This window comes from Meleagris gallopavo, chromosome 2, assembly GCF_000146605.3.
Source record: "Meleagris gallopavo isolate NT-WF06-2002-E0010 breed Aviagen turkey brand Nicholas breeding stock chromosome 2, Turkey_5.1, whole genome shotgun sequence".
In the NCBI taxonomy this organism is placed as follows: Eukaryota; Metazoa; Chordata; class Aves; order Galliformes; family Phasianidae; genus Meleagris; species Meleagris gallopavo.
In genome coordinates, this window is record NC_015012.2 from 83,804,527 (window position 1) to 83,814,503 (window position 9,977).

Below are 9,977 nucleotides of genomic sequence, written 5' to 3' on the forward strand. Positions count from 1 at the left end.
CCGCGGGGCCCCGCGATTCGTTTCCATCGTCGCCAGCGCCGCACGATGGGCGGCGGGGGCTGCAGCACCGCGGCAGCGCTCGGGGTGGGGTTTTGTTCGTGTTTTTGATCCGCTACGGATAAAGCGACGCGAGCAGCTGCTCCTGGCTCAGCCGGCAGCCGGCTACATCCTGCAGCACCGGGATAGGGTGGGAAACGTCACCGGATTTCAAGTGACTACAACCGAATAAGTATCGTCCTGTGTCTGGATGTTCTTAGCAGCTCTATAGCGAGAGTTACAAAGAGAACATCGGGTAAGCAGGTCGGCCGCCTGAAAATGAGGGAGCTGCAGACACGCTGTAGCCGTGCACGTAACGAGACTTCAGTGGCAACAATCCCATACTGGTAGCACTCAGCCCTTACTCAGTACAACTGTAGCTCACAGAGTCCTATAGGAAGCAGTATAACTCGTTTTCTTTTTTTTTTTTTTTTTCTTTTTCCAAGTGGAAGCCACGGTACAAATGGATGGAACTGACTCGCCCAAGATCACCTCGCTGAGAATTACATTTAATTCCCGAGATTCTTCCACTCCCCACAATATTGTGAAGGAAGACTTGTGTAAAATGCACTTACATAACAAATGAATGAAGGTTACAGTGTGAGCATGTCTTCTCCCCAAAGAAAAACTATACAGTTTTATCTGATTATTTTTTTTTCCTATTTCCCCCCTGTATTTTCTTTCAGAAGTGTAGAAAATAAATGTTATTTGCTGCAGCTCCCTGCCACGCCTGGCCCTGATGGCAGTGGCACAGACAGACCCTGCAGTGCTTGTGTTCCTTCACACATTCTTGGGCAGTGGGCGCACAGTGGGACCTCCTTCCATCCTTCCACTGCTCCCTTCAGCTTCACTTGGTGCTATGTCCTTAACTCAGGTTTCAAAGAAAGCTGACATATGTCCTCCTTATCTGGGCTGCAGGAAGCCATCTTTTCTCCCTCCAATTTGCTTAGTTTGTTTTTACTTCTTTGCTATTTTAAACTACGCTGGTCAGGCTAAAAAAGCAGAAACACGAGCCGTGGGAGGGGAGGAATACGTTTGCAGCTCCATTCGATTTTTCAATCAATAGTAGTTAAAGAAATACATCAAGGTTGCTCTAAAAGGGCCTGGTTTCTCTCACCCGGTTTTCACTGAGGTCAGCAGGGTTCAGAAATTTAAAGCATAGATCATAGAACATCCAGGCTTGGAAGGGACCACGGGGTCACCGAGTCCAACCCCCAAAACAGAAGCACCCACAAATCGGCCCCCGTGTCTGACAGCACTGCCCAGAGGCTCCACGAGCTCCGGCAGCTCAGGGCTGTACCTGCTGCCCCGGGGAGCTGCTCCATGCCCACCGCCCTCTGGGCACGGCCTTTCCCCCACCCCCACCCGGCCCTCCCATGACAGCTCCACGCCGTTCCTCGGCCCTGTGGCTGTCGCAGAGAGCAGAGCTCAGCGCTGCCCGTTCGCTCCCTGTGAGGAGCTGCAGGGCCACAGGGGCTGTAGGACAGCCACCAAGAGCTTCAGGCTGCCATGAAGAGCTGCGGGCTGCTATGAGGGAGCTGTGGACCATCACAAGGAGCTGCAAGATGCCGTGAGGCCTATCCTCAGTCTCCTCTAGGCTGAACAAACCAAAGGACTTCAGCTGCTCTTCTCATGTCTTCCTCCTGGACCCTTCCCCATCTTCGTAGCCCTCTTTTGGATGCTAACAGTTTTATGTCCCTTTGGTACTGTGACGCCCAAAATCATACACAGTACTCAATGTCAGGCCGCACCAGTGCACTGTACAGCAGGAGAATCATTGCTCTCAGCTGGCCGGCAAGGCCGTGCTTGATGCACCTCCGGGTACAGCTGGCCTTCCTGGCTACCCAGGCACACTGTTGGCTCCTGTTCAATTTGCTGTCAAACAAAGCCCCCAAATCTCCTTCACTGGGGCTGCGACCCAGCATCTCATCTCCCGTATTCTCATCAGTTTTGGAATTTGTGCAGTACTGCATAAAAAAAGAGTCAAAATATCCTGAGATGGAGCTTCTGCATATTCTAAACAAAAGGTAACCTGTTCCTCAGTTCAGAATTATTCAATATTCTCATTAACAATATAGATAATGAACTAGAGAGCATGCTGATTAAATTTCCTAGCAAGATATGGTTTGCAGTGCTCACAGATATGCTGTGAGAGAGAATCAGAACTAAAATCCCAAAAAGCTGGGGATGTTTGAAAGAGCAGGACATAATGCAATCAGAAAGAGCACAGGCTTTTAGACCAAGTCATGAATCAACAACTGCATAAAGAGAGAAAACTGATGGTAGTATTTTGGTTGGGCTTTTTGTTTGTTTTTTGCTTCTTTTTTCAGAAAAAAATGTATATTTGGTGATATAACATCATAAGCTGAATATGAATTAATAGTACTATGCTAACACCAGGTAAACAGACACACACACATAAAACCAGGTGAGCACGAACAACGAGTACTGCCCCACTGCTCTCATCCCCTTGGTGCAACAAAAGCTGTGACAATGGCACTCCAGATTCTTATCTGTCTCCACTTTTTGTGTACACTTTCTCCACATCCATTCTCTCCCAGCTCAAGATTTCCCTGAGGCTGCAAAATTAAATTTTGCAAGTATTGGAACCCTTTTGAAGTAATCTTTCTGCTGTGCTACACACTGTTAGCATCTCAACCAAACTATTCTTTGCAGTTTGGGGCTCCATGTGTGAAAGAAAATATGTGTGGGAGAAATGAAGATGGTTCACAGAAAACAATTGTGATAAGAGCTGTAAAGCCTAAGGAGGGAAAGAGAAGAGAACCACAAGGCTGCTGCAAATATGGAGAAGAGCTACTCTGCATATTCATAGTGCAAGAAGTAACAGATTGAAATTTCTCCCAGGAAGATTCAGATATTAAAGAAGACTACAGCAGTAAAAGTCGAAATGTTCTGAGATTTTTTTTCCATCAGGGATGGATTCAGACTCAAAGACAGTAGATTTAGGTTGGATACAAGGAAAAAATCTTTTACAGTGAGGGTAGTGAGGCACTGGCACAGGTTGCCCAGAGATGTGGTTGATGCCCTGTCCCTGGAGACTTTCATGTTGAGGCTGGATGAGGCCCTGAGCAACCTGATCTAGCTGTGGTGTCCCTGTGCAGTGCAGGGAGTTGGACTAGATGGCCTTCAGAGGTCCATCCCAACTCTAAGGATTCTAGGATTCTATGACCTCCATAAGGTCGTCAGGAAGATGTCAGACAAGCATCTGCTTCGAGTGATGCAGCTGGTGTTGATTCTGACATGGAGCAGGAGAGGTGATGAGCCGATTCCCAATGGTTCCTTTTGCCCTATTTGCCTCCATAAACTGCATGGAATTTTGATACAGCTATCTCTATCCAGAGTGGTTCCCCTTGACCAGCTTCACAGGTCTGCTTCAAAACAAGTGTAAGGTGATCAAAAAGGGTCCTTTAAAATTTCAATTTTAGAAAAAGAATACGTATCTGACTGCTGCCAGTTCCCCTTGACACTTACCAGGTTTTATACTGTGGCCTTTCGTATTTTCCTTCACCTTCAACTACCACTCTACATAACCGTCTATAGATACATCACTTCATGTTACACATTTACATTGGGTTTTCAAATCTATTTGCAATGAAGAAATCCTACGAGCAATTTGTAGCAAGCATAAAGAAAGAAAAGGCTTGAAATAGAGGCAATAAAGAGTAAGTAAAGGCATAGAAAAATGTTTGTCTTTCTCCAGAATTTCCAAACATAGCTGCAGAGGTAAGGAAGGAGATAATTAAAAGCATATGTCCTGATTATCTTAAAAGTAATCACAGACAACAGCAGGGATGCCAGAAGGTGGAGAAAAAGATCCATAATACTTCAGGATCTACATCTACTGCCTCCTGGAGAAAAAAAGAAAAAGGCAGTATTTTATGGGACTTGATTGGAGTGGTGGGTTGGGGTGTGTTTGGCAGCAGCACCATGAAGGATTCACCCACATTCACAAATGGACCGAATACAGAGGAGGGAACTGTTGGACCAGTGAGGCTGGTGCTGTATAATCAACAGCAGCCATGTCATATAGGATCTTTTCAGACATACATTTACTGCATTGCACATTAAGCCTTGGCCTTGTTGGAAGCTGCTAAAAAAAAAAAAAAGTTATCTGAATGTCTTATTTTAAGTTTATCTGGATATTTGTCATTCGTTCTTTCATCAACTTTGCCTTTCTTTAAGTCTAACATTTCTGGTTTGGGGCATTTAGGGACAGCAATCACAGCCCACGCTAAGTCACCCTTTGCCAGGCTAAACAAGTGAGACCCGTACTTGCTCTCTTTAAACAGAAATGTCCATTTCTATCATTTCATCAAGTTTTCTTAAATAAGTCCTGGTTAATCTATCTAGAACATGGGTAAGCAGGACTGCACCTATATTCTCAAAGGCATTGATATTTCTCACCAGCAGAACCCTCTATCACATTTTCCAGGATTAACAACCACTTTCCACAATGTTATGACAGTGACAGCTCCAAATTCTGCTGCAGTACAGTTCAGCAATACACAGAGTTGTTTGTCTCACTGCCATTAGTTAAGCCTTCAGCTCACAGTGCTGACTCGTTAGCAGCCCTTGAGGGCACAGCTGTGAGCTGCACTGTCATCAGAGACTGATTTCTACTTGTTGGTCTTCAGAATCACTCAGTTGAGTATGATAACTTACTCTCTTGCTTCAACAACCCCTGTATAATTTGCATCATCGACACTTTTCTGTGCTTCCTGTTATTTGTGCCCTGGGCTTTAGTGAAAAAATATTAAACAGCTTTAATCCAAAGATAATTCCTTAAAAAAATGTGATGTCTTCTGCTTCGTTTTCCTTACCTGCTTTGCCCGTCTTCTATTATTACCTGTCTCCTGAATCTCAACTACGTTTTCAGACAGCAATGTCCCAAAGGCTTCCCTGGGGTCCAGTTAAATAAGATACACACTTATTCCTTTTTGTTGAAAATTGGCCAGAAATCCATTAAATTCGGAAACTTACACAACTCCTTTATCCCATTTACCATTTATGTCCTCACACACTCAGTTATTTTACTTCCCCTCGGCCACACAGAGACTTAGGATTGCAGCAGTGCAACTGCCCAGAGTGTTTTTGCCCATCTGTAAAGAAGGAGGAAACTGGATTTCCTCCTTCTTTATTAGGAAAAAATATTTTTTGAAAGCCTCTTCTGATTAATAATGCTATAATGCTATATATTCTGGTCCCACTGAAAATCATTTGAAAAGAATCTATAGTTTGAGTAAATAAGTAATGAGTAAACACTTCCTGAGGGATGCATTCATACACAAAAATATGTGAGACGTGACAATCTTAGAAAGCACAGAGACTGCAGAAGGCACATAACCAAAGAAGGAGAACAGAGCAATCTTGGCATACAGTCATAAATTCACCTCTCATTTCAGCTACACTGGCAGAACCGTTATTAGGTGAATAAAATCACAACAATCTGGGAGCACAATGGAGCTGAGAGTGATGAGTAATACTGGTCATTATTAAAAAAAAAAAAAAACACAAACAAAAACCAAAAAACCATATTGCTAAATGAGCCCAAGTGACTTTTAAATTATTTTATTTGGCAAAATAATCACAAAGTTATGAAAAGATGACCTCTGAGAAAAGGAAATTTTAATTTCAAGCGGTCCATTACTACAGCAAACATCAACAGCTTTGAGAAATGGCAGCCAGTGGTAAAATGGCAAAAGCAACTTAAATGTAATGCAGGGAAACATGTCTGAAATTCTGAACATCCAGTGCACACAATGTCCAACAAAATAAAAACCAGGTGAAAGGTTATAAACAAAATGGCACGCATTCGATAAGAACAGGTGGAAGAGAAGGAGCTCTGGAGATGGCTGTTCTATGCAGGTTTTTGTCTATCTGCAGTTCTTTTTCTTCCTTTTTTTACCATCTTCAGAGATCTACGTGAGACAATATGGGGAAAGATTCACAGACTTTTGAGTCAATAGAGAAAAAAATCAAATGGGCATTAAAATATCAGGAGATTTTGGCTGGAAGAACACAAGACAGCAGTGGAAGATCAATCCTGAAGGAGCTGTGATTGGCCTGCAGCAGCAGGTAGGACATTTTCTAAACCTTCCAGCTTTCCGTTCTCCTGGTATATAAATACACATGAAATCAGGCACAGCTGCTCGTGGCACAGGACATGATTACAGTGCTCAGGCTGGAGCTGGACAATGTGCTTTCAGCTCAGCCTTTTTTTGGGCAGTGGTTTCCCTCCTTGTCTCTCCCACCATATAATAGGCACGGCAGGTTGGCAGGCTGCAGCTCACAGCAACAAACTCCATTTGGCAATGAAGTCATTGAGCCACACGGTAACACCCTGCCTATGCTCCCGAGGGGACAATGCACATAAATGGTGGCACCTCAAAAATCTGGGGTTAGAAGAAGCACCAGTGGAATCCTTGTGGTCTGTGGTGCTTTGCAAAATAAATCATTCGCATTGCTTATGCTAACAGTTGAGCTGGTAAGGCTCAGATAGAAGTGCTTCCATGTGAACTGCAACAAGAAGAGCTACCTGCTGTAGGTTACATCACATTACTTGTCACAGTTTTCCCACTCACGGTAATCAGCTTGCATCTTTGGCCCAAGATTTCTTGGTGGTACAGATAAAAACAACGTGGTCTCTGGCCTTTGCAGTTTACATATGAAGTTAGCAGATGGAAATAGCAAGAGTGCAAAGGAGCAGGGAGAGCAGCAGTCACCATGATGGGCAGCGGACCCAGCACAGCAGCTGTCTTGCTGCGCTTGTTTTGAATGGCTACCAAGTTCCTGTGCTGCACACCCCATCATCAGCACCTGTTTCCTGACCAATTTATACTCAGCCTGCAACTTGAAACCATAGAAACAATGTGCTTGTAGGGAATTTTGACTGCCCTGCTCTCTCTTGGGAAGCAAGCGTGCTTCATTCCTCAGAGAAGCCCCGGTGCTCAGATGCTTCAGATGAGCCGGACGTATTGCACAGCAAGGCTGGTTATAAAAGCAATAGCAAATACTAAGGAGTAAATATCTGCTAATGTTGTACAGAGGAAGGGTTCTACAATTTCGTAAGATTAAAAAATAGAAAATTATTTCTTTAAATTTCTGTAGCTAAAATCCCAGATATTAACCTGGAGTATGACACTCACCTAATCCAAATAAGTATAAAAAAAGTTAAAAAATATAGCATAAAGCTTATGTAATGGAAAGTCAATCACAAATATTTCGTAAGAAATAAGGGATGCAAGCTACTGGAAGAGAAAGAACACAAACATAAAAACAACCTGTCTTATTTCTGCCCTTAAGAAAAGCTTCTTTTGTCTATAACTCAACTGATTCCTTTTCTTCAACTGATTTGTAACAACTCTTCCACTTTTCCAATTGTTTTAATGCTAACCTTTTTTTTCCTTCAGTTTCTCCACCTCCTGCGGCCATTTGAGTCAATCCCTCTTTTCCCTAGCCCAATTCCTGCCACTGCCTATCTCACCACTACAATTCTCTCCCAAAATCCACTTTTTATGCATCCCCCCATCTTACATATTTGATGACCTCACCCCCCCATGACAGCTTTGTCATCCGTTTATCCTCACTTAACTCCAACAAGTGCTGCAGTTCATCAGTCACAAATCCTCTTTAGAAATAAATTAAAGACTCAGCTGTAGGCCTACAGCCTCTCCTTACTGTGGCCTTTTTAAAGGCTTTGTTTTTTGCTATTTCCCCCTTTATATTCTAACATGATTTATCTGTCCACCAGTTCTGTGGATTCTCTTGCACGGTTGCGGGCCACAACTCTGATACTTCAAACCAAAGCCTGGAATGCCTTCAGAGAATGACTCCATTCTGTCTGGCAGCTGCTGAAGAATGGACATGTGCAATGAAAATAGTTTCTAACAGTTTCTAATCCTGTAGCAAACTCCCAGCGTAAAAATGATGAGGATCCTGACTGCAGCTGAGACCCAAAGACAAAGCATGGAAGAGAGCAGGTATGAGTGAAGTACTCCTTTGGATATACTTGAGCAAGAAGTGGGAGCAGATGGCCTCCAGAGGTCCCTTGCAACCTCAGCCATCCTGTGACCGTGAATGGTGCATCAGCTGCGAGTGCATGGGTCAGGATTAGGCTGAGGAGTATGGGTAGTGTTGTAGTGGTGTCTGCCACAGAGGCAAGATGGAGGTGATCAGGAACATGAGGGAATGGAGCAGAGCAGAAAACAGGGTCACAACCCTAGACTTCAGGAGAGTAGGCTTTGGCCTTTCTGAGGATCTGACTGGAAGAGCACAGCGGAGGGCTGTAAAGATGGCCCTGGAGCATCTAATGATGGGGAAAGGCTGAGAGCCCTGGGACTGTCCATCTGGAGAAGAAAAGGCAGAGAAGGATCTGATGAGTACTGATCAGTACCTGAAGGGTGCAGTCAGGAGGATGGGGCCCGGCTCTGTTTGGTGGGGCCCAGTGACAGGACAAAGGGACACTGGACACAAACTGGAGCCCAGGGAGTTCCATCTGAATGTGAGGAAGAAATTCTGTGCTATGAGGCTGGCAGAGCCCTAGAACAGAACCCAGAGAGGTGGGGAAGTCTCCTCTGGAGATAACCCAAACCCGCCCAGATGTTTTCCTGTGTAGTTGCTATAGGGAACTGCTTTGAGGGGGCTGAAGTGGTGGGTTCCAAACGTTCTTTCTGACCCCTACAGTTCTGGGGTTGTGTGAAAACGCTAGCATTTTTTTTACCTTAGAAGATTGGGAATAGAAGACAAATCAGGATAAAGAAGGTAAATAATGCGCTGCTATTTACCACCTCTTGCTGTTGGACTCTGCTTCTGATCCCTGCTAAATCTAAGTTTGCTCCCTTCAAAGACCATCACACAGCTCTAGAAGAAGCGGTGCCTGCTGCATACAGTTTGTAAAATCAGATTCTTATTTGGTGGATGTAGCACAAGCAGACTCACCACTGCTTTCACACAGCCTTTCTTTTCTCCCTTCTGGTATCAGGAAGGACTGCTGAGATAGAGACTTTGTTTCCCCATTTTTAGTTTTGTCTGCCTGCTCCTTTGAAAGAATCCCTGGTGCTTCTTTGGCTGCTTTCCTAAGGAAAAGTTGCAGACACCTCTTCAATGGTGGCAATTTGTGACTGAGGAAGGAACTGTTCAGGTGGGAACAACAGTGCACAATTCATTTGTTTAACGCGGGGAGCTAGGAGCTGCACCCCGCAATTCACAGCTGACTCTTGGGAGGCTCCAGGATCAGACACCTGAGGTGTGCACTGCCTCTGCTTCAGGTACATCCAAAGAGGAGCCCACAGCCTGCACTGCCGAGCTCTGAAAAGAGCCTTCCCTGCAAAGCCCTCTGCACATTTCCATGGGAACAGCTACATGCCTTTCCTGTTGCCGAGGAGACACAGTGCTGCTTTCTGAGCCTGGCAAACGGTCCCCAAAGCACTGCAGCATCCTTAAGACAGGAGCAGTTTCACACCAGCACCTCCCTCCCCGTTCACCACCTCCATCCTCCTCCCATTCCCGTTTTGCATCTGCTCTTAGCACTTAAGTGCAGTGTTTCCGTTTCTCCCAAGCAATCGCCTTTGATACCGGCATTTAAAATGACATCGCCAACCTGAGCACCTCCACGTGCCCGGACTCCGTCCTCCCTACGACTGAAATTATTCTTATATACTGAGCGACCCCGCAGAGCAACAACTCCTTCCTCTGGAACCCATCTGCACTCAGAAGCTGGGTGGCAAAACCAGCGCATCTCTCCTCCGCCTTCCCTCACTTTCGCTATTTTTAAATGGAAAATCAAACGAAAGAAGCAAACGCAGAGGGCCGGCTGAGCCCTCCGGGCCTCGGGCTGGCAGCGCACGGAGGAAGCGCAGATCCTCGCTCTCGGCGCCGCGCCTCAGGCCGCGCTCACAGCCCGGTGCCGCGCGGTCCCAGAC

The 9,977-nt window shown here is 45.3% G+C and overlaps 1 protein-coding gene and 1 long non-coding RNA gene across 2 annotated transcripts in view; one reads left to right on the plus strand and one right to left on the minus strand.

The window, feature by feature from the left end:
- The window catches only part of LOC100543126 (SWI/SNF-related matrix-associated actin-dependent regulator of chromatin subfamily D member 3), an 87,556-nt gene that overhangs the window by 63,050 nt on the left and 14,529 nt on the right, over positions 1 to 9,977 (minus strand). The window lies entirely within an intron of this gene.
- On the plus strand, positions 7 to 795 carry LOC109366242. Its single transcript, XR_002112443.1, has 2 exons — positions 7 to 383; positions 483 to 795. It is a non-coding gene; the product is annotated as an uncharacterized LOC109366242 (long non-coding RNA).